We start from the raw sequence: 22,733 nt of genomic DNA on the forward strand, positions 1-22,733 counted from the left end.
GGAATTACATATTGCAGGAAACCAGAAGAGAAGATCAAATGTCTCCTTGCTGTGGAATTCCTTCCCATCTATTCAGAAGAAACCTTTAGTTGTCATGTTTCTACTGTATTACTTTTCTGTAAAACAGCAAAGAGTTTGATATCTCAGCTACTGAAAAATGGTGGGAAGGTAGGTCAGATCTATAGACTTAAATTCCATAGGCAATGAAATCAAGACATTGCAAGCCTAACACAGGCACTTTTTTTCCCCAGCTTCTAACAGTATCCATCTATCTGGAGAAATGTAGAAAGAGAAGGATGAGAGGAAATCTACTCAATGGTTTGTAATAACCTATATGGGAAAAAGAATGGAGATTTTTACATATATATAAAATCTGAATCACTTTGCTGAACACCTAAAGCTAATACAACATTGTAAATCAACTATACACTAATAAAATTTTTTAAAAAAAGAAAGAGGAGGAGAGATTTGCCCATTACATTATCCTCCTACTGCCTCAGACTCTTAATGCTTAGTAATACTCCTTTAAAATCGACATTGATAGGAAAATTAGACCTAAAATTCTTGAAAAGAGTTTTCCAGAGTCAAACAATCCTTCTCCCAAACATAAAACCAGCAGGTTCAGAGTTCCCATCATGACGCAGCGGAAACGATTCTGAATCTGACTAGGAATGATGAGGTTGCGGGTTTGATCCCTGGCCTTGCTCAGTGGGTTAAGGATCCAGCATTGCCATGAGCTATGGTGTAGATCGCAGACGCAGCTCGGATCCTGCATTGCTGTGGCTGTGGTGTAGGCCGGTGGCTACAGCTCTGACTAAACCCTTAGCCTGGGAACCTCCATATGCCGCAAGTGCGGCCCTGAAAATACAAAAAAAAAGACACCCCCCCCCCCAAAAAAAAACCCAGCAGGTTGGATGGGATGTCTATTGGCCATCCAGAATGAAAGTTTCATTTTCTGGAAGAAGGTGTTCTGGTCATAACTATCCAAAGAGTCAGAAGAACAATTCTGAAACCTCTGAGAATGAGCCTCATTAATGTGGGAGTGATTGGGGCGGGGGAAGGAGATGGATTTCAGATAATTGCCATGAACCGTTGGATACTCAGGCTTAATTTCATAAGTTAGCAAATGTGTAATTCAAGGGCAGGACAAGATATAAAGGTTTAGGGTCAAAATACATATTGAGAGGCTAAAACTATCATCTCTAAAACTTTTCCATGTTATTTTGCTATTTGCTCATTAATCAATAATATTTATTGGAAATAAATTTATTTATTATAATATTTATTGGTAACATGCTTTATGTATGGTACACAGAAATTTGGAGTACAAAATAAAAATCAGCAATTATCTCCAAGAAATTTATAAATATCCTAGATATTGAAAAGTAATCTTTCAGGTTAATGGTATTTTAAGTTAATTATATTTTAATGTATCTACAGTTAGGTTCACTTTGACTGCATAGTATATCTGGAAAGGCTAAGTTAGGTACAAAAGATAGAAGCAATTAAAAAAGAGTTTACTTAATTTGATAATTCAGATTCAATAGGTGTTTATTCCACTAGGTTTTCATCTTAATAACTTCCAAATAATTTTGGTATAGAAGTGATGTGTAAACTACTCACACTGATCCATCTGTCATATTAAAATAATGCCCTGTTTAGTCTTACCTGATTTAACTTTCTAGTTATCTATCCATCATCACTGCTCACTACATCATCTGTCTTCCCCTTTCATCTTTTTAATCCATAAATTTGTCTCTATTTTGGGGGGATAAATCAAAATAGTATCTAAGTCTGAAGATGAGGTGAACTAGCTAAAGAATGTAGTCAGTGAAATGTGTTGCAAGATGGAAGGAACACAGGTATCATGAGAAAACTTTTTTTTTAATCATAAATAAAGTTCAGAGTTAACCTCCTGGTAAAAGTTATTACACTATTGAATTTTATGTTTATAAAATTTATATTCTATTGAATTTTATATAAGAGCCAGAGAACATCTCTTCCTTAAATTATGTTTAATGTTGTTTAAAATAAGACTGAAACTGACTTTAATCTTCTTGCGTCAGCATATATTTGGTTTGTTACAGTGAATGCTTGAGATAACTGTGTTTTTTTTTTTTAACTTAATTGGGTTCTTTCATAGACATTAATTTTTATTTAAGTGTAGTTGATTTAAAAATTGTGTTAGTTTTAGGTGTACAGAAAATATATATGTTTCTTTTTCAGATTCTTTTTCATTATAGTTATTACAAAATATTAAGTTATCTGTGCTGTACAGTAGGCCCTTGTTAGTTCTATTTCATATATAGTAGTGTACATATGTTTATCCCAAACTCCTAATTTATCCCTCCCTCCCTTTCCCCTTTGGTAATCATAAATTTGTATTCTATTTCTATTTTGTATATAAGTCCATTTTATCATTTTTTATATTCCACATATAAGTGATATCATATGATATTTGTCTTTATTTCACTTAGTATGGTAATCTCTAGGTCCATCCATATTGCTGGAAATGGCATTATTTTGTTCTTTTTTATGTCTGAGTAATATTCTATTGTATATATGTTCCACATTGTCTTTATCTGTCAGTGGACATTTGGGTTCCTGCCATATCTTGGCAATTGTGCTGCAGTGAATATAAGGGTGTGTGAATCTTTTCAAATTATGGTTTTGTCTGGACATGTACCCAAGAGTGAGGTTAAAAGATCATATCATAGCTCTATTTTTAGCTTTTTTTATGGAACCTCCATACTGTTCTCCATAGTAGCTGTACCAATTTACATTCCAATCAACAGTGTGTCTTTTGGTACATAAAATCTTACCTAAAGACAAACGAAAATGAAAATATAATGATCCAAAACCTATAGATGCACCAAAAGCAGTTCTGAGATGGAAGTTTAGAGCAATATAGCTTCAGAAAACAAGAAAAATCTCAAATTAACAACGTAACCTAACACCTAAAACAACTAGAGAAAGAAAAACAAACAAAGCCCCAAGTAAGTAGAAGGAAAAGAATCATAAAGATCAGAGCAGAAATAAATGAAATAGAGATGGAGAAAACAATAGAAAAGATCAGTGAAACCAAAGGCTGATTCTTTTGAAAAATAAACAAAATTGATAAATCTTTAGCCAGATTCATCAAGAAAAAAAGGGAGAGAGCCCAAATCAATAAAATTAGAAATAAAAAATAAAAAGTTATGATCAACACTAAAGAAATACAATGGACCATATAAAACTACTGTAAGCAACCATATGCCAATAAAATAGACAACTGAGAATAAATGGACAAATTCTTTGGAAGGTATGATCTTCCAAGACAGATCCAGGGAGAGACAGAGAATATGAATAGACCAATCACAAGTAATGAAACTGAAACTGTGATTAAAAACTTCTAACAAGAACTTCTAACAAACAAAAAGTCCAGGACCAGATGGCTTCACAGGTAAATTCTACCAAACATTTAGAGAAGAGTTAACACCTATCCTAAAACTTTTTTTTTTTTTTTTGGTTTTTAGGGCCACACCTGCAGCATGTGGGCTAGGGGTCCAATCAGAGCTGTTTCTGGCAGCCTACACCAGAGCCACAGCAACACCAGATCTGAGCTACTTCTGCGACCTACACCACAGCTCAGGGAAATGCTGGATCCTTAACCCACTGAGTGAGGCCAGGGATCAAACCCATGACCTCATGGTTCCTAGTCAGATTCGTTTCTGCTGTACCACAATGGGAACTCCAAATGCCAAATCTTTAACCCACTGAGTGAGGCCAGGGATTGAACCTGCATCCTCATGGATACTAGTTGCACTCACTACCACCGAGTCACAACGGGAACTTTCTGAATTTTCAAAATAAAAGCAGCTTCTGCCCTGGTGCCTGTTTGCAGAGATAAGACTAGACCTGCAAGCTGGAATTAGTCAAGCTTACTGTCACCCGAGGTTTTTTAACTTCTATTGTGAAGTTACTGTGGAAGTATTCTTCTCTTGTATTTAAACTGGATAGCAATGAAATCCTGCTGTATAGCACAGGGAACTATATCCAATCACTTGTGATGGAACACGATGGAGGATAATGTGAGAAAAAGAATATATGTATGTATATATATATATATATATATATATATATATATATAGAGAGAGAGAGAGAGAGAGAGAGAGAGAGGTCATTTTGCTGTATAGAAGAAATTGACAGAACATTGAAAATAGGCTATAATAAAAAATTTTTTAAAATTTTAAATTTAAATGTGCTTACAGATCACCCAAGTGTTTTGTTAGAATGCAGATTCTGGTTTTATAAGTTTGGGGAGAGGTCTAAGATTTGACACCTAAAAGATATTCCTGAGTGTGTCATAGTTTGAGTAGAAAAAGGATATTTTGTTGCATAATTTTTATCCCCCAAACTGTTGTGATTGGAGTGTCATTAGTGCCTACAAATGCTTATTGAATAAATGAATGACTAAAACCTATCCTGACATAAAATTCACCATCCAGGCAATAATCTCAGCTTTTCTCAACCTTCAAGGCTTCAAGATCACTGCCAAAATTCCCCTCATAAAGAAAGATCATGATCCCCAAAATTCAATCCCATGATGCTTCCTCATTAACAACTTTACCACAGGAGAATTACTTTCCTGAAACAAGCATAAACAAAAGGCAGTAGAATGCATTATCCAGGATGTAAATCTTGGATGCATTTCAGAAATGTTTGTGGAGCTTCTGAAAGTTTTGTGGTTGGTATTTGAAGTTAGAGTTTCTAATTTATTTTCTATTGCTGCAAAGCAAATTGCCACAAACTTAAAACAGCAACCATATATTAGCTCACAGATCTGTAGGTCAGGAGTATAGGCATGACATGCCTGGGTCTTCTGCTTTAAGCTCAAAAAGCGAAATCAAGATCATTTGGACTGACTTCCCCTCTGGAAGCTGTGAGGAAGGATCTGCCTCAAAGTTCATCAGATTGTTTGCAGAATTCATTTTCTTGCAATTATAGGACTAAAGACCCTGTTTCCTTGCTGTCTGTCAGCTAGCGATCCTTTGCACTTCCTAGAGATCACCTATATTCCTTGCCACGTGGCCCTTCCATCTTCAAGCCAGCAATGGTGCATAGAATCCTTTCCAATCTTCAGATCTCTGGCCTCTCTCAGCTCTGATATCTAGACTCAAAGTTAAAGGGTTGGTGTGATTCGATCATGCCTATCTACACAGTCTTAAGGTCAGCTGATTTGGGACTTTATTTATATCTGCAAAATAACTTAAACAGCACCTGGATTAGTGTTTGACTGGATAAAGGGAAGAAGGAGAGTCAATAGCCAAGGGCAAGGATATAGGAGCCATCTGAGAATTCTGCCTACCACAGCTTCCTTATGAAAACCTGGGGAAACAAGTTTACCTCTCTACCTAGATTCCATGGAAATAAAAGCAAAGGTTTACCAGTGACAAATCCATAGCAACACTGAAAATAGGAAAGTGTGCAACTAGTGCACTGATCATTTTGACAAAGTTCTGAAAATTATATGAAGAGGTTGAATTCTGAACTGAGAAGAGAAAAGCCACTCTCAGGGCACCCAGGAGTCCGTAAATTATGGGAAGTCCTACAATCTCCAAGTCAAGGGCTCGGAGGAGGAATGGGCTATGGGGTATGCACTATGTGTGGAACAGCAAGGCTGGGTGGTCCCGCCTCATTTGTATATCCACACCATGACACAATTTTAATAATATAAACTATATTTCAGTAAATATTTTGGTGTAGGCACTAGGATAATAAAAAAAAGAAAAGGTCAAAATGTAGTATCTCATTGGTGAATGGAACTGGAGATAGGATGATAAAAGGAAACCTTCATTTCTATCATTTAACTTATCTTTGAACTTTTTTTTTTCTTTTTTTTTTTTTTTTTTTTGTCTTTTTGCCATTCTCTTGGGCCACTCTTGCAGCATATGGAGGTTCCCAGGCTAGGGGTCGAATCAGAGCTGCAGCATCCGGCCTACACCACAGCCACAGCAACGCAGGATCCGAGCTGCATCTGCAACCTACACCACAGCTCATGGCAACGCCGGATCCTTAACCCACTGAGCAAGACCAGGGATTGAACCAGCAATCCCATGGTTCCTAGTTAGACTCGTTAACCACTGAGCCACGACAGGAACTCCAATCATTGAAATTTTTATGTTCTTTTTGAAAATTTTGTGTAATTAATACAATTTTATTTTAAAAAATAATATTGGTTTCTTATCTTTTGATTTGTAAGAATTCTTTATAAAGTCTGAATACTAATCCTTCAATTTTATTTTTGTAATATTTTGCTTGTGATATTCCCAATTTATGATGGCTTTTCACATACAGAAGTTCTTAATTTTAGTGTAATCTAGTTTACCAATTATTTATTTTATGGTTAGTACTTTTTGAGTAAAATTAAAATATTCGGACTTGTTGCAAACAATAGAAAACAATTTAAGTTGCTATAAACAAGCAAAAAAAAAATAATACATCGTCTCATGCAATTGCAGGATCTTTTAGAAATGATATCTTCAGGTAGATCTTGATTCAGGAGCAAATAACTGTCAGGATTCCTCTCCTTGCTCTGGCTCGTGTGGGTTGGCTCCAGTCTTCATTCTCATACTCCAGGTGATAGACACTGGAAGCTATAGACTCATCCTGATCATCACAAAATAATTGCAGCTCCAGACTTCATACTCCCATACTATCAAATCTGCAGGAAATATATAGGGGAAACTTCTCTTTCCCAGGAGCCTAGACTATTAGCTCATATTTCATCAGCTCTCATTTACACACATGCCCATCTTGAACCCATTACTATAGCCAAGAAAATGGAGCATGCTAGTTGATTTAGAGCAATCTGAGCTCACTTCTGCATCTAAAAATGGAGTCAACCACTTAAAATCACATGGGCTAAGAGTACGGAAATGAGGGTAAAGTTACCAAAAAACACTAATCTTCCGGGGCTGGGTGGCCAAAAAACCCAGTTAATGTCCTGATAATAGTTTTTAATTTAATAAGCAACATTGAAAAATGATTACTACTAGATTTTAGAGACTTGGTGTCAAATACTAGCCCTTCTATTTAGTGTATGATAATTATTTATTCTGTAAGTTACAGTTGCTTCATATTTAAAAAGGAAATGATAACTTTTTTAATGGCCACATCCATGGCATATGGAATTTCAGGGGCCAGGGATTGAATCCAGGCCACAGCTGTGACCTACACTGCATCTGCAGCAATGCCATATCCTTAACTCACTGCTCCAGGCCAGGGATGGAACCCCTGGCTCTGAAGAAATCCAGGCTGCTGCAGTGGAATTCTTTACCCATTGCTCCATAGTTGGAAGTCCAAAATGATAATATTTTTAAGGCTATTATGGGTCAAATAGAAACTGTATGTAAGGTGCTTACACATGCTTGATAAAGTAGTTAACTATTGCAATTAACATTTGAGTATTAATTCAAAGCAATGGGCTGACTTTTCCAGGGCTGAGTCCCATGTGACACTTCCTCTCAGATTATGGTACTAAGTCCTTTGTTAATTAGATATTAGTTAAGAGAGATGAAGCCTGAGTGTAGTGCTTACGCCTGCCCCATTGAAATCCAACCCAGGTTGATTTGCTCTGTCAGTTGATGGAGAGAAGCAGCACAGTTGCACATTCTCAACAGACTTAACAGTTCTATTTTAATCTATTAAATTCAAGTTCTACCATTTACTTAAAATAAGCAGTAATATCACCTAACAGAGTAGAAGTTATGTTAGCACTTAGCCAAAGTAGGGAATGAACAAACATGAATCCTTTCCCTACACTAATTGCAGAGCCTTTCTAGTCTTCTACACTTCTTTCATCTTCTTCCTAAGTCAACATTCACCAACAAAAGCACACATCCTTTCAAGGAAACAACTGTCCTTAGGATTTCTCTAGGAAATGTATTCCCAAGAAAAGCCATCAGCCAAGGAATAGTTAAGGGAGGGGGCATGCTAATTCACATTTACTATAAGAACATTGCAAGATGGCAAGGAGCCACATTTTTAATTTATTCTGCTTTTGCTTCTTTCTGACAAAATTGCTTATTTTTAGGGAAGCCCCACTTATAACACCTAGACTGAGAGGGATTTTCCGGGCAATTAAGAGAATATGTGCACTTAAAATAAGAGTTCGAGGCTTTTAAAATAGCCATTGTTTGCTTATATTTGAGAAAGTTCATCACAAAACAAATTTCTACTGTTAGTGTTCCATGAGAATGCATTACACTGTTATTACTAGTACAGGAAGTAAGAGAAGTTGGTATTTATTTAATCCACCCACTAGAATATCATATATTTTAAAATCAGTCTCCAAGTATATATTCACTGAGTGCCACGGATTTGCCCACCACCATGCTAAGAGTATAAAGATAACCAAAGAAATGATCATTTTTAAAAACATTAGCCATTACAGGCATGGAAGAATATTAGCTGATCATATGCACAAAAAGTGCCAACATAATCCAGTGAGGACTGGCTGAACTATTCAAAGTCACAGAAAAAGCCCTTCGTTCTTCTTGTTCTATATATTCCTGAGAGGGGCTTGAAGTTTACTTAGTATAGGATTTCAAAATTCAATTATTGTATATTGGACCTATTATATTTTAAAACGTTGGCCATTTCTCCTCACCCAGACCAACCTGAGGCAATAGTTTATATAATTGAAGTTTTTAAAAAATCACATCAATTTTAAAACATTTGGATAATTCAGGTCAAAGTATTCACTTTAAATTACATGATTAATTGATCTAATTACTTAATTATAAAATCTTGAGATAGTTTTTGTCTTATTTCAGTTTTTGTCTATTTTTTGAAGGCTCAGAGCCCAGAGGCTTAAAAAGGTACTTAGCTGCAAAGAAGGAAAGAGATGTTGATGGGAATGAGCCCAAGGCACTCCACCTCTGGGAGGAAGGTCAGACTAGAAGAATATTTCATACAGTTTCATTAGCTAGAGACTTGGACCAGTTCTGTATAGCTGTGGAAAGGTTTGGGCAACTTTATACCAACTTCTCCAGGAAAAAAAAAAAAAAAAAAAAAAAAAAACCAAAAAAAAAAAAACAGCACAAGCGCTTCTGCTTTGTCTTTATGTTAAAAAGACCCAGTGGCCATTTGTTTGATGATGCATGAGTCACTGGTGAACTTAACAGAAATAGTCTAAAGTGGAGAAGTTGGCTTTTCAGTCAATCAGCAACCAATGAATTAGATGGAGTTGAAATGGTCCAATGATTTAGTCACTGCTGAGTTCAACCTGTTTTCCAGTGATGGATGGGGTTGGAAATCTAGGCAGTGAGGAAACAGGGGAAAATGTAAGATGAGAAAGAAGTAACTACATAGGGACAGGGGATGGAGGTGGGGCAGGAGAGAAAGGATGATTCTAGCATCTTTTTTCCTTGATTAACTACTATTTAAATTCATAGTGCACTGAGACAAGGCCCATTCTGAGCAAAAAAAGGAGGTCCTTCCAATAGGGATATAATGGTATATTTCTGAGGTAATAAAAGGAGATAGACTGCACTATAACAATAAGAAATGCCAATATTGTTTACCACCCCTTTCCTCATGGCTTATGAGTCAATGTTTGTGCAGACTTCTGAGTTCATACGGTGAGAATAAATGGAAATAATTACCCATAAATACTAAGCTTGGCAGTCCTCACTCTAAAGGCTCTATTTACAGGAGCAGTCTTAAGCACCTCTCTGAAGAGCCATTAGCCAAACTGACCAAAGAGGAGGATCTTCTCTGAGAGCATTGTAATTCAGCAATCACAGCACTATTTAGAGTTGTAAAGAACATGGGGTAGCACTGGAATAAGACATCCTGAACTACAGTTTTGCAGTCCCTTCTTTCTCACCAAAAATATGAGGAATTTTCATCATTTCTAAGCCAACAGCTTCTGTATTGCTAAAATAGGATGATAAGAGCATTCTCTCAGGTTGCTATCAGGATTAAGAATAGCATATATAAAAATCATATAAAAGTACTAGCACATATTAGAGTTAACAATAAATTATAGATATTACAGTGGTGGTCACAGGAGTCCAGTTAAAAGTCCCTACTTTCTAGCTACTCTATGTTCTCTTTTTCACCTTTTCTTCTAAATCCATCAGTTCTGTGCTAATATTTCAGTTTACTTTATTGCCTTATACTTAATTTTTAACTCTCTTATTATCTGAAGAATAACTGGGATCTACCGTCTGCTTTATTTTTTCATTCTAGCTTCACTCGTCAGTGCTATGTAACTGTGTCTCCTCTTGACTAGATGCTTGGTAGCTAGTGGGCAAATCCTACTCAATCCCTACATCTAGTTTAGAAGTGGACTATCAGGGGATATCAGTGAAGACTTTTTGGATGAACTGGGGTATGAGCTACACCTTGAAGAACAGGCACAATTGAAATTAAAGAGGACTATATGTTTGCTTTTCATTATTCCATATAGACCACCAAGTTCTATTTTGTGTTTGCTCTAACAGTGCCATCCTTCAACATTTTGACACAGCCATTCTGTGTTCCAAGAATGAATGATGTCATTATTAAGAAGTTGGCTTAATTTTTATTGATAACCAGCTGGGCTGATTATTTCCTGATGATATGATAGAACTTTGATTTTATTGTTAGGTTCAGAGACTCCTGTGCTGGTGGAGATTATGAGCCCTATTGTTTTCAAACTGTGATTTGAGAAGGCTTTGAGTTCCAAAGAGATATCCCAGGGTTCCTCCCAGGGAATTTAAAAGGGTAGGTCAAGCCAGGATGCAGGCTACTTGCCTCCAACCTGAACAATTCCACTTCTGTTGCTTTATACTGGATTCTAGGTAACATTTTATCTAGAAAATTTTTAAAAATTATGTAGTTTCAAAAAAACAAGCAAATTTTGGAGACTATTTTGTATCTGAGGAACCACAAGCTAGTCTATTTTCATGCCAATGTTATACTGTTTATCTTTAAACTATTTATATGTAGCTCAGCAAATATTTATGGAACACCTTTTCATTGTATGGTGTGGTACTTAGGCCTGAAGATAATACAAGGAGACAGTCTCTGCCCTGAAAGAGTAGATAACCCAGAGTAGTAGTGACTGCTTGTAGTAGTGACTTTCTTCCTTTCTAGCAGAATCACAATATAAAAGCAAGCATCAATGTGGTCAATTAAAAGGTAATACTTTCTGGTGTTCCCACTGTGGTGCAGTGGGTTAAGGGTCCAGCATTGTCTCTATAGCAGTTCAGTTCACTGCTGAGCTGCATTCAATCTCCAGCCTGGTGCAGTTGGTTAAGGATCTGGAGTTGCCACAGCTGTGGTGTAGGTTTAAGCTGCGGTTCAAAAAAAAAAAAAAAAGATAATATTTCCCAGTTATCCCTAAAACTAGGGTAGCCAACAAAAAGTGAGCCAATGTATTGGGTGAGACTTCCAAGAAATCACCTTAGAAGGAAACTAACCAGCTTAAATGTCCTTTTAATCTATTGCTTTCTCTTCCTGCTGATATGCAGATGTGATTGCTGTTGTTCTCTTGGATATGTGGCAACCTTAGGGATGGAAACTATGTGCTAAGTATATCAGTTTAGAAAAATTGAAGGGTCCTAGAAACTTGATGACCATGAAGTTGTCACTCAAGCTCAGGACTGCTCATCGCTGGATTCTCTTTACATACGTAAAAATTATCCTCCAACTTGCCACTGTTTTTATTCTTTTTAAATATTAGACCCAACTTAATCCTAATGGATACAGACAAGTATGTAAAGAGGAAAACTCAGGAGGATGATAAATTAGGATGAGGGTAGAAATTTTAGGGAAGTATGAACTCCAGGCACTAGAGTTTGGGAAAGATTTCTTAGAAGTGATGCCCAAATTGAACACTGTGAAATGAGTTGGAGTTAGCCAAGCAAAGAGTATAAGAAGGGGATATCAGGGAAGTAGAGCAGTGTGTACAGGAATTTGGGAGATGGGAGCAGGGAGATGACCTAGTGCATTCTGGGAATTTAAAGTATTTCAATGAAGATAGTGCAAAGAGGGCAGAGCTGGGGGAGTGGTAAGGCATGAGAAGGGATTACCAAGTAGCCAGGCTGATTAAAAAGGGAGGCCACTACAAGATTTTAAGCAGGGGAGTAACATAATAATATTTGGATTTTAGACATATTCTAAATTGAAGTGATGGAAAACCAGTTAGGAGGCTGTTTTAATAATACTGACAAAAGTAGAGCAAAAAAAGATTTAGAAAAGGAAAATTTTAACAGTTACGGTTATTGACAAAATTGGATGGAAAAGCCGAATCCATGAGGAAGAAGAAAATCAAGTTTGATGGCTGGGTTTCTGGGTGCATAATTTCATTCACCAATAGAAGGAATCCAGGAGGAAGAGAAGGTTTGCTGTCTTCAAAGAACATCAAAATATGAGTTAGATCTGCATATGGGAACACTTGTAAATGCCAATCATAAAAGGTAAGACTTCTGAGTCTGCTAGCTCATTCTTCTCATAATTTAGCTGCTTATTTCCTCTCTTTCATCTATTTTGCAGCATCTATCCACTAATCTTCTTCATATGAGACAGAACACAATGGATGACTTCCTAAATCTAAGTATGTTTCATCCTTTAACATAACATCTGTCCAAATTTGTCCAATTTGAAAGCCATATAATACAACTGAGGAAAACATGTTTCAATAATAATTCTGCTCTTTTCTGTCACTAGCTTTTTATCTTTCTAGCCAGTTATCAGAAAACCAGAGAAGACTTTGAATAGCAGGGAACTATTAGTCAAATTGTCTAAATCTCATACCAGATTTCTTGTGCTTAACTATTACACACTTTCTCTGAAACATAGATCCTTTATCTTCAAAAGAGCAGATGTTAGGGAAATTCAGTTTAACCCTAGTCATTGATGGTAACAGATCAGATTCAAGAAGAAATGTCTAGTGGAGTCTGTATTGCTAAGCTGAAACAATTTAAGATTACTTTGGATGAATGAAGGATAAATAAGGATGGTCACTACCTAACAGTAGTTACAGCCAATCAACTAATATATTTACAGTTCTGGGACCCAAGGAAAGCAACTAATCAGGCAGTAAAGAAAGCAGAATCTTAATATGTTTTGCTTTTTTTATTAATTTCTTCAACCATTATGTGTTAATTCTTATGAAGGTGAGACTCTACCCTAGCAAGTGATGCAGACAGATACACAAATAAATATGTATTATAAACAGAACAAGTACTCTGAAAGAAATGTCAAATGTAATAAAAAGGCTATAGCAGAGAGCTTAATTTACGTGGAAGAGAGAACATGTACCAGTCAAAGTTCAGCTATAGATAGCAGAATCTACGTTAGGCAGCTTAAGCAGAAAGATATTCATTGCAGAGTACTAAATGGCCTTCAAAATGAGTGGTGTAACCACAGGTCCTAGAACAAGCTGCCGTAAACGGTCCCCAAAGCAGCACCACACAACTGGACCATGAAAGGAGGTACTACTGCTGCCAGAATCAGTAGTCTTGCTGCTGACCCCAGAACCATATCCTCTCTGATAAGATCTACACTATAAAAATGGATGCTTTTCTCCCCCATTAACTCAGTTTTGAATACAAGCCTTCCATGAGAACTTCTCTTGTAAACATAAATCACATTCAGAACTCGGCAGCAAGGAAGTAAGAGTAGTACAATTTTGAGCTTTTCAGTTTCTCTGTTCAAGAGGTTACCTCAAAGGAGATTGAGAGAGGCAGTGAGCAGGAGAACAAAGGTATCTGCCTCAGGTGTAAGGGAATGCCTTACTAGGGAAACAAGCAAGACTTGAGGGGAGAGTGGCCAGATGAAGAACAGGAAGAAGAGAATCATAGGTAACAAGATCAGCATACATACAAGTCTTGAAGTAGGAAGCATTTGGCCCACTTAGACCTAAAATGAAGGCCAGTGAGTCTGGAGGTCAATGAGTCTGGAGGTCAGTGAGTGAGGGGTGCAGGGTTGAGAGGAAGACATGGAAACTGACCTAGGCCTGGTCATGCTGGACCTCATGGGCCATGTTAACAGTGTTAACAAATTTTAATTTTAACAGTTAAATTTTTCTTAGTAATACTGGAAGACAGTTGAGAGCTTTAAGCTGAGGAGTACTATGATTATATTAGTATTTTTAAAGATGTCTCTGGCTGCCACACATAGAAGTGATTTTAGAGGGACTCCAGAGTAAAAAGGAGGAAGGCTATTGGGAGGCTTCTGTTGTAGATTTAGTGAGTGGAGATGGTGGAGGTGGAACCAAGTAAAATGAGTCAAAGCATCAACTAGAGGGAGAGAATCAATAGGACTTGGTGGAAATAAGGGAGGATGCAGACAAGGTACTAGGATTTTCAGTAAATAAGAACAAACTACTACTATATAATGCAAACACATTCCCCTCCCCCTGCAAAATGGTAATTCTTATATTAGTATTGTTAAAAATGAAAGAATGGGAGTTCCTGTCATGGCACAGTAGATACGAACCCGACTAGGAACCATGCATGAGGTTGAGGGTTCTATCTCTGGCCTCGCTCAGTGGGTTAAGGATCTGGCATTGCCTTGAGCTGTAGTGTATGTTTCAGAGGCAGCTCGGATCCCGTGTTGCTGTGGCTCTGGCATAGGCTGGTGGCTACAGCTCTGATTAGACTCCTAGCCTGGGAACCTCCATATGCCATGAGTGCAGCCCTAAAAAAAAAGGACAAAAAAAAAAAAAAAAAAAGAAAGAAAGAAAGAATAAATGATGAAGCTCATTCATTACTTGGCTGTATTTCTATCATGTGTCATTTCTTTATCAGGTGATATTAACTCTGCTAGGTCTTATTTCTTTAGTTCGTCCTTTGTCATTGTTCCTTATTTTTGATGTGCTGTGCTTGCTACAAATAAAAATTAATTACTGTATTCTACCTAATACCCTGGGCACTCAGAAAAACACTTTTAGGCCTCTAGTTTTATTATGCATTTAGGCCTACAAAAGAAGAAAACAGTGATAGAAAGAATGAAAATAAAGTAAGTGTAAAAGGTGGTTAAAAGACTTCAGGTCATAGAGAAAACAGCAGATGACTGGGAATTTGACAGAAGACAAATAAGGATACCCAAAATGTTCTTTGAAAGTCAGTTTTGAAAAGGGACAGCAAAGTAACATTTAAATGAGTCTGTTTCATGCTCTAATACATGGTATTTCTCTCCAATACCTTGTCTGTGCATTTTTAACCTACATAAAAAACATTTCCTATGCCTGCACTCCTCGTGAGGGAGTGGAATAGACCAGTAAGTATGATGAGAGCAAGAAAATAGGGAGTTAGACATGATACCAAAAATGCTATCTCTAAGGTAATGAGAAAGAGGAGATTAATATTGAAATGCAGACAATGCAGAAAAGAGATGAGAAAACTATAGCAATACAAAGGAATAATGGAATAGGAGGGAAGCAAAAATAGTCTGACAATTTCCAAATTTATCTCCTCTACCTTCTCTATTACTTATTTTCTTAAACTCCTACAATCTGGCTTCTTTCCATTCTTCTGAAACTCTTCTAAACTCTGGTGACCTAATTCCTCAATATTAAGGCCTTTTCCATAATTGCTTTCTGTCTGTGCACTTAAAAATGAAGTTATATAGACATATTTTTTTCTCTAAATTTAAATACTTCATTATTCATTGCAGCACTATTCACAATAGCCAAGACATGGAAACAACCCAAATGTCCATCAACAGACGACTGGATTAGGAAGATGTGGTATATATACACAATGGAATACTACTCAGCCATAAAAAAGGAACAAAATAATGCCATTTGCAGCAACATGGATAGAACTAGAGACTTTCATACTTAGTGAAGTAAGTCAGAAAGAGAAAGACAAATACCATATGATATCACTTATTTCTAGAATCTAATATATGGCACAAATGAAACTTTCCACAGAAAAGAAAATCATGGACTTGGAGAATAGACTTGTGGTTGCCAAGGGGGAGGGGGAGGGAGTAGGGTGAATTGGGAGCTTGGGGTTAATGAATGAAAACTGTTGCCTTTGGAATGGATTAGCAATGAGATCCTGCTGTATAGCACTGGGAACTATGTCTGGTCACTATGATGGAGCATGATAATGTGAGAAAAAATAAATGTATACATGTATGTGTAATTAGGTCACCATGCTGTACAGTAGAAAAAAAATTGTATTGGGGAAATAACAATTTAAATAATAAATAAAATATATATAAATAAATACTTCATATTTACTAATCATAAAGGTAACATAGAGTATTTATAAAAATAAAAAAATAAATAAAATCACCCCTGATTCCAAGTTCAGGGCCCCAAACTGCAAATTATTAGATGAACATGCTTCCTGACCTTTTATGGATATGTACACACCCATAAAGAAGTATATGCAGTTTTATGTAATCGCACTGTATGTGCTGTTTTTCTAACCTTCATTTTTTTCATTCAACAATGTCAATAAAGGTTTACATCATCAATTTTAATGATAATTTTCTTGGTCTGTGAAAAAGTGAGATAAGTGTTTTAAAGTTTTTCTTTTGGTGTCTTTGTTTCTCATTGTATTTTATGTTGTTATTTATTTTTTTAATTTTTCTATATCCAAATTAAGATTTTCTTCCATTTTTCTCTCTCTTAATAACTCTTACAAACTGAGTTAAACCAAAAATCAAGAGTTTCCTCATCCATTCCAGCAATAAGTCTTGTCAACTGTACCTCAGCACAAATTTTAGATCCATTCGCTTTACCCTCTCTCCACTATCAATCCTAGTCCAAGGCCGTTATCTCTTGCCTAGATTACTGAAATCAACTCTCAAGTAATCTCTTGATTCCATTCTTGATGGCTCATATAGAAGTAAAATCCCCTTTGCTTAAATGAATGAGCTCCCCTGCTTAAAACCTCCCAACAGATTTCTACCCCAACCCCATGTATAGTAAATCCACACTTTTATCTCAGTTTGACCCTGTCTTTCATAAGCTTATTCACATATTAGAGTATCTGTTCTAGCTATGCCCATTTTTTGGACTGCTTCTCTTCAGTTTTGTGCATAGCAGTTTCTTCTTATTATTTGGGTCTTAGCTAAAATAGCAATGTCTCAGAAATCTCTGATCTGATAGATACTTCTTATTATATCATACTTCTTTACTTCTCTCTACAGTACTCACTATTAATCATTCTATTTGAGGTTACCTATTTATTATTATATTTCTGCATTCCATTGGAAGATTTTTGAAAGCAGAAATACTGACTCTCTTTTTAAATTGCTCAGTTAAAGAAAAGTACAGCATGAGATAGACTGTCAAAATTTGTGGAACGGATGATGAGTTATAGTAACCCTCTAATGCTTTTTGCCTTGAATTCAGGTTTGTCTGATTTTAGCATGAAGCCATCTCCATCTACATGATAGAATAACAGGCATAAGGATTTATCTCCCACATTGCACAACTAGGAAACCATGAAAAACATATGAAACAATAGTTTTCAGACACCAAACAGCAGACGAGAGGACAGCGATTTGTTAGAGAAGGAAAACAGATCAACTGAGACCTGAGATCTGAGCTTAGAACAAGTTTCTGGAGAACGTAGGAAAGAAGACAAACCCACAGCCTGGCAGTTCTGCTGAGTTCAGGAATGTGAAGTTCAGGAAAGTCAAGATGAAGAAAATTTAGAGAGCAGAGTACCAGGAAGCAGAGAGCTGCAAAGAAAAAGCTTGGAAGATCTGGTGAAAGGTCCCCTCAAATTATTGGCTCAGCATCGATCTGCACCTGTGTTTAAGGAAACAGCCCAAGACTGAAGACAGAACTATGGGAAAGGAATAAGCAGAACAATCCCCAGAGCCCACACAAGTCCAAGCATACTTTGTGCTCCCACCAGCCAGAGTGGAAAGGCCTCCTAATACTCAGAGTATTTGTCAGTCCTTATGAAAGCACTGCCTCAGTAGTGGGACCAAATTAGCCCTAGAGTAAAGGCTGTCTAGACCCGCTCTAATAAACCTTAAAAGTAAAGTTTCGAAGGATCAAATTATTTCCAAGTAACTGAGTCCCAGAAAAAGACCCAAATATATATAACAAAATCCAACATCAAATGGTATAAAAAAACAAAAAAAAATGAGAAAGTGAGTTTCAGCACAGGACATAGAAATGTCCAGCATCCTATAGAAACAGACTAAAAAATTATACATGATAAAATTACATAAAAGCATTTAAAAATATATTTTAAAAACTCCCCATATATTTAAGAAAGTAGAGGGAAGCATGATAATGATTCCTACTAGTTCTGTTTAATTTTGTTTGGACCATTATTTTATTTTCAAACTTTCTGAAACACTTATTTCTAGCATCTTCTTTGTGGATTATACACAATTTAGTTCAGTTTTTTGAATGAGAATCATTATCTTTTAAAAGATGACTATTTCACTTGTAACTATTATTGAACAGACATATTTGGTTTTATATCTTCAATCTAATTTTTGTTTCCTTTGTTTTCCGTATTTTACTATATAAGATTTTTTTTGTCGCTGTAATTTTATTTTTTTATCTCCCCAATACATTATTTTTTTATACTGTACAGCATGGTGACCCAGTTACACATACATATATACATTCTTTCTTCTCACATTATCATGCTCCATCATAGTGACTAGACATAGTTCCCAGTGCTACACAGCAGGATCTCATTGCTAATACATTCCAAAGGCAATAGTCTGCATCTATTAACCCCAGGCTCCTAATCCATCCCACATAAGTTTTATTTGTTTTTCTCTACCCCTGTGACAGTGTCATTGACATCCTCAAACCCTTCCCCAAATCCATACACATTCCCTTAAGTAATCTGCAAGACAGATTCTCTAATATTTTCCATTAGTTGTTGCTTTTGCAAATTTAAACACATCTCTCCATTTATAAACTTGACTATAAAGATTATATTGTTTATTGCCATGAAAGTTAAAGAAATTAAAGCAATTTTATCACTCTACACTCACCAATAGTCATTTATTTAGTTCCTTGGCTTGCTAATTTGAGAATCCCTTCTACCGCATAATGAATGATCATTTAAAACCAATGAAGATCAATAATTTACCACCATGATCTCTCTCTCTCTCTATGTGTGTCTCTCTGTCTTTGTCTCTCTTTCTCTTTGTCCCTTTCCCTCTCTTTCTCTGGCTCTCATGGGCAATGAGACTTTCTATATTAAGGACCATGTTAATGATTCATTGAAGTATTTTAATTCTAATATTTCTTTGAATATTTTTCTGTTTCATTTTTAGGAAAATCAAACATCCATATATTGAATTCCAACGTCTATTTTATAATTCTCATTTTAAAATTTTTTCCTTGGTGTTCTTATTTTTATTGTTAATTTTTTTATTATAGTTGATTTACAATTTTTTGACAATTTTTGATGTATGGCAAAGTAACCCAGTTATACACACACACACACACACACACACACACACACACATTCTTTCTTTCACATTATGCTCCATCATGTTCCATCACAGGTGATCAGATATAATTCCTTGGGCTATACAACAGAATCTAATTGTTTATCCATTCCAAATGCAATAGTTTGCATCTACTAACCCTAAAATCACAACCTCTCCCACTCTCTCCCACTCCCTCCCCCTCCTGCCCCTCCCTCTTGGCAACCACAAGTCTGTTCTCCAGGTCCATGGATTTGTTTCTTTTCTGTATATAGGTTCATTTGTGCCTTATATTAGATTCCAAATGTAAGTAATATCATATGGTATTTGGCTTTCTCTTTCTGACTTACTTCATTTAGTATGAGAATCTCTAGCATTATTTTGTTCTTTTTTATGGCTGAGGAGTATTCCATTGTGTACATATACCACATCTTCTTAACCCATTTATCTGTTGATGGACGTTTAGGTTGTTTCCATGTCTTGGCTATTGTGAATAGTGCTGCAATGAACACAAGGGTGCATATATCTTTTTCAAGAAAAGTTTTGTCTGGATATATGCCTAGGAGTGGGATTGCTGGGTAATATGGAAGTTCTATATTTAGTTTTCTGAGGTTCCTCCATACTGTTTTCCATAGTGGTTGTACCAATTTACATTCCCACCAACATTATAGGAGGGTTTGCTTTTCTCCACACCCTCTCTGGCATTTGTTATTTATAGATTTACCAATGATGGCCATTCTGACTGGTGTGAAGTGGTACCTCATTGTAGTTTTGATTTGCATTTCACCAATAATTACTGATGTTGAGTATTTTTTCACATGCCTGTTGTCCATCCATATGTCTTCTTTGGGGAAATGTCTATTTAGGTCTTCTTACCATTTTTCAATTGGGTTGTTGTATCTGCTGTTGAGTTATATGAGTTGTTTGTTTATTTTGGAGATTAAGCCCTTTTCAGTTGCATCATTTGCAAATATATTCCCCCATTCTGTATATTGTCTTTTTGTTTTTTTATGGTTTTCTTTGCTGTGCAAAAACCTATCAGTGTCATCAGGTCCCATTGTTTTATTTTTGTTTTTATTTCTATTGCATTGGGAAAGTGACCTAAGAAAACATTTGTACATTGGCTATCAGAGAATGTTTTGCCTATGTTCTCTTCTAGGAGTGTTATGGCGTTTTGTCTTATGTTTAAGTTTTTAAGCCATTTTGAGTTTATTTTTGTGCATGGTGTGAGGGTGTGTTGTAGTTTCATTGATTTACATGCAGCTGTCCAGTTTTCCTAGCACCACTTGCTGAAGAGACTGTCTTTTTCCCATTTTATATTCTTGCCTCCTTTGTAGAAGATTAATTGACTGTAGGTGTCTGAGTTTATTTCTGGGTTCTCTATTCTGTTCCATTGGTCTATATGTCTATTTTGGTACCACTACTGCACTATCTTGATTACTCTAGCTTTATAATATTTTCTGAAGTCTGAAAGAGTTATGCCTCATGCTTGGCTTTTTGTTCTGCAGGATTTCTTTGGCAATTCTGGGTCTTTTATGGTTGCATATAAATTTTTGAATTGTTTTAGTTTTGTGTAAAATGCCACAGATAATTTGATAGGGATTACATTGAATCTGTAGGTTGCTTTGTGTAGTATGATCATTTTAATGGTATTCTTCCAGTCCAGGAGCATGGAATATCTTTCCATTTCTTTGAATCCTTTTTAATTTCCTCAATTAATATTTTATAGTTCTCAGCATAAAGTTTTTCACCTCCTTGGTCAGGTTTATTCCTTATTTTGGGGGGTGAACTTTTAAAAAGTATTGTATTTTTATATTCCTTTTCTAATATTTCATTGTTAGTATGCAAAAATGCAACCAATTTCTGAATGTTAATCCTCTATCCTGCTACTTTGCTGTATTCATTGATCAGCTTGAGTAGTTTTTGTGTGGATTTCTCTTTTTTTTTTGTCTTTTTGCCTTTTTCTTGGGCTGCTCCCACGGCATATGGAGGTTCCTAGGCTAGGGGTCGAATCTGAGCTGTATCCATCGACCTATGCCAGAGCCACAGCAACATGAGATCCAAGCTGCATCTGCAACCTACACCACAGCTCACAGCAACACTGGATGCTTAACCTACTGAGCAAGGCCAGGGACCGAACCTTCAACCTCATGGTTCCTAGTTGGATTCGTTAACCACTGCGCCATGACAGGACTCCTTGTGTGGATTTCTTGGTATTTTTAAAATTAAGTTCTCAAGTCCATTACTGATTCTGTTTTCTAGATGTGTCCTTGTTTAAAATTCATTCTTGGAGTTCCTGCTGTGGAGCAGTAGATTAAGGTCAGATCTGGTGCTACCACAGCTGCATCTCAGATTAGATCTCTGGCCTGGGAACTTCCATATGCCATAGGTGTGGTTCAAAAAAAAAATCATATGTTTGGTAACATTAAAAGAAATAACAGGAGTTACCATCATGGCTCAGTGAAAACTCATCTGACTAGTATCCATGAAGATGCAGGTTTGATACCTGGCCTTACTCAGTGGGTTAAGAATCTGGCATTGCCATGAGCTGTGGTGTAGGTCAAAGATACATCTCAGATCCCACATTTCTGTGGCTGTAGTGCAGGCTGGCAGCTGCAGCTCTGATTTTACCCCTAACCTGTGACCCCTATGCAAAGAGTGTGGCCCTAAAAAGACAAAAAAATTAAAAAATAAATAATGGAGAAAACTAATTTTAGGTACTTTTTATGCTTTAGCAGTTTTTCTTTTATATTTGAGGTTTTTCTGCTCATAAGAGTAAAAATAATAGTTGTCACTATGTTTACTGTACTCTGACTACTACTACTATGATTACTACTAATACAACTACTCCTACCAACACCACTGCCAAAAGTTAATCTTTTTTCATTATGACTCCTTTCCAGGCCCTGTATCACTCAAAATCCTTTCAGAAAACAAAATACAGTTGGGAAGATTCAAGAAAATTTCACTTAAGTAGTCCTTACAGAGTTGTGGTCATGATTAAGGAAACCAGTGAAGGATGTTAAGGAGCCCAGAGACCAGAAGCAATGGAGAATTCGTACTGCTTCAGAGATGTGAAGAGGTAAGAAAAGTGAATGATGTTACTGGAGAACTAATCTGGGGTACCAAAAGGAGACTAACTGGCAGAATCATGTGCTGAACATCTTAAAATATATTATGTCTTTTAATCCCTACAAAAAAATAGTACTATTATCCGAATTGCATATAAGAGTATACAGAGCATTATATAATTTGTCCAAGACACAGAGCAAAGAAGTTGAGGAATTAGGCCTCTTAACCATCTCTCTAACTTCAAAACCCATATC

At 36.3% G+C, this 22,733-nt stretch overlaps 1 long non-coding RNA gene across 1 annotated transcript in view; it reads left to right on the forward strand.

Moving 5' to 3' along the window:
• The window catches only part of LOC146397549 (uncharacterized), a 324,632-nt gene extending 302,143 nt beyond the window's left edge, over window positions 1-22,489 (forward strand). The window contains exon 5 of the long non-coding RNA XR_014824221.1: window positions 22,311-22,489. This is a non-coding gene — a long non-coding RNA (uncharacterized LOC146397549). The remainder of the gene's footprint in view (window positions 1-22,310) is intronic.
• The last annotated feature ends 244 nt before the right edge of the window (window positions 22,490-22,733 follow it).

The sequence above is a fragment of the Sus scrofa genome, chromosome 13 (assembly GCF_054392235.1).
Source record: "Sus scrofa isolate SSC_HxYL_T2T_F1_AM1 chromosome 13, Sscrofa_HxYL_maternal_Yorkshire_Landrace_v2.0, whole genome shotgun sequence".
NCBI classification, from domain to species: Eukaryota; Metazoa; Chordata; class Mammalia; order Artiodactyla; family Suidae; genus Sus; species Sus scrofa.